Source organism: Pristis pectinata, chromosome 10 (genome assembly GCF_009764475.1).
Source record: "Pristis pectinata isolate sPriPec2 chromosome 10, sPriPec2.1.pri, whole genome shotgun sequence".
Lineage (NCBI taxonomy): Eukaryota > Metazoa > Chordata > Chondrichthyes > Rhinopristiformes > Pristidae > Pristis > Pristis pectinata.
In genome coordinates this window covers 71,680,425-71,683,319 of record NC_067414.1, presented here as the reverse complement: position 1 = coordinate 71,683,319, position 2,895 = coordinate 71,680,425, and the positions used below count along the sequence as shown (strand labels likewise).

The window sequence follows — 2,895 nt, the reverse complement described above, 5'->3', positions numbered from 1 at the left end:
GTGATTTCACAAGTTATAATACTCAAATATGAGAAAGGATAACAGGTCATTTTGTGCTTACTTTTTTCTGATCTTGGGAAGGAGGTAAGGAATTTGCAATCAGCTGCCAATCCACAGAAGAATATTTACACACTAATTACTCTTGGAGTGTTCTTAAAAGCAATTAACCTCTGGATAATCTCGGGATATGTTTTATTTACAACAATGAGACCTGAGGCCTCACTGGGACAGTTAGCATTGCAATAAATAATTAATCACATGGTGTAGTGCTTCTGTATTTATAAAACAATGGAGTAGATTTTCCTTTGTATCACCAAAGCATGAGTATTATCTGAACAGAGCACAGAGATGAAACTGTGGAGATGAGGAAAATGGATGCTTATAGTGGACCATGCCTAATTTTTCTTCTGTTTAAATTAATGGAACAAAAATGGTCCCCATTCAACTTATTTTTGAAGAAATGTGACATTGCTTGAAATAGCAAGACAGGCTTCAGCCCCATGGTAAAGCAAAATATCAAGCAACTCCAGAATTTCTGAACATATAGTTTAAATATCTTCTGGATAAACTCACTGGAAATTTTATTTTAACTTGTGGCAACATGCCAATGCAATTGGTTCAGAGCGATTGTTCATCTCTCACAAAATTTCCTGCTTTCCATTATCATTCAAAGTCAATATTATTATCTTCACTGAGTGGTCAGGATGAAACGTAGGTTGCTTCCTTTCTGATGAAATGCTCTTGATCTGCAGATCAATATATTACATTAATATGCTGTTTTATTTTAAATCTCTGATCTCACTGGTGGAAGTATTTTGAAGCAAATACCCTAAATGTATTAGGATGTTACTTCCTTTGTATTCTGTAGTTGTCGCTCTTTTCCTCAATTTCTGTCAGGTTAAGTATCAGTTTCAGTTAAATGTCAGTTTCTATAACAGCGGACTTAGTGATAAACTCAGCCTTCATTGGAATGTTGTTGTTTCAGAAATCAAGCCAATCATAAGCTAAAATCTCCTGACATTACAGCCGTCAGATCCTTTTTAAATCACTGTCTTTTGTGACTAGCTATTGTGCAAATGTTCACAAAAGCATAACTCTCAAAATGCATTGTATGGTTGAAAAGCTTTGTGATTCCTTTGCTGGATAGTTTAACACAAAATGGTTTTAGAATCCTTTGGTGATCTTAATAGTAAAATATTGAAAAGTATTGTTCATATATAGTGTGGGTGCTGTCATATATGAATTGAATACAAACTTTACTTCATGAGTGAATTATATCCTTCAAAACTGAATATATTGTGTCCTGATTAACCTGATAATGACATTTTACATCAATGAAATGTTGATAAATAACCTGTTGTATATCCTGTGATAAATATCCTGTGGGAGAAGGCGGGACAATAAGATAGAAAAAATCAGCCATGATTGAATGGCAGAGCAGACTCGATGGGATGAATGGCCTAATTCTGCTCCTATCTCTTATGGCCTTATGGATCCATAATGGAGGATGGGGCAGATATTCTGATGCTTAGAGCAGCCAGAACACAGTTGGAAGATGATAGCATAAAGCCTGGTGGTGTGATGCAGCAAATTCACACTTGCCATATATTTCATGACTGGAATAAATGTAAAAGTTACATAACTGACATTGAAATAATATCAATAGCAGCAATACCCTTTACCTATTACTTTTTGAAAACTTATTAAGTTTCAAATGACTTTATTCGTCAAACTTTTTATTCTCAATTACTTACATTATAATGTATGTAATACTAGTATTCCTCCTATGGCATTGCTTATAGGTAGTTGTAATACTTGGCTAGTACGTTTTGCAATTCTTTTGGATTTAACACATCTAATGTGGCAATTCCAATTATTTATTTAACTATTTTCCCTTTTCAAAGCCTTTTACTCACAACATTGAATAATTATAAACAACTATTTCTCTCCCCCGATCTGTCACAGTAGATTTGAAGCTCCTACTGGAGCTTTTGTTGGTTTGCAGTGAGGGATGTTTCTACAATGACCTGCACCACAGACGTTTATAATGGCTTGAGGTTGTCCTATTACTGTAACATCCAATTCTACTTTACGCTGCTGCATAAATATTCTCCTCTGCTCTTGGTAATGAATGTCAGTTTCCCTTATCTACTAATATAAAAATTTCATCCCACATCTGCCGGTCCAAAACTATTGCTTAACAGCAAAGTTGTGAAAATTGCTACAGATTTTTTTTTTGTTTTCTTTTTGTTTTTTTTCTTACACATTCCCCTAGCCCCTCTTTCCCTATTTCATTACTCCTACCTGGAAATGTTTTTGGTGGTATGTTTAGTGAGAAGTTCCTCTGTTAGGTCCCTGCCCTATTTTGGCTTTTATGCCAATATAGTCATCTTGGGCAGATACTAGAGGCTGGAAGCACTTGCTTAAACACAGACAGCAGCAATAGATTAAGATTTATTTATTAGTCACATGTACATCAAAACACACAGTGAAATGCATCTTTTTGCGTTACTGAGAATGTGCTGGGGGCAACCCGCAAATGTCGCCAACTCAAAACTGTAATTCCCATACCGGGAGTTGAACCCGGGCCACCTGGGTGAAAACCAGGAATCCTAACCGCTAGACCATATGGGAACAGTTAAATGCTAAGTAACAGAAGCTGAAGTCATATATTTCCCACTATGACAGTGTGAACCACATTGCTTACTAGTAACTTAAGCATGATTATTGATATCAACATTTCTAAGACTGGGTAGAAACATTTAAAAGTTAAATGGTCAAAGGGGAGTAATCATTCTATCCACTCCATGGCACTGGCAGATTTTACTAGGAGGATCAAAAGGCTGCTTTTTTCTTGAATGCAAGTCCTATAAGGTTGGAGTGGGGCCCATGTCC

General features: G+C 36.0%; 1 non-coding gene across 1 annotated transcript; it reads right to left on the bottom strand.

The window, feature by feature from the left end:
* Positions 1–2,562: 2,562 nt before the first annotated feature.
* Positions 2,563–2,634, bottom strand: trnae-uuc (transfer RNA glutamic acid (anticodon UUC)). Its single transcript has one exon. It is a non-coding gene; the product is annotated as a tRNA-Glu (tRNA).
* Between the last annotated feature and the right edge of the window lie 261 nt (positions 2,635–2,895).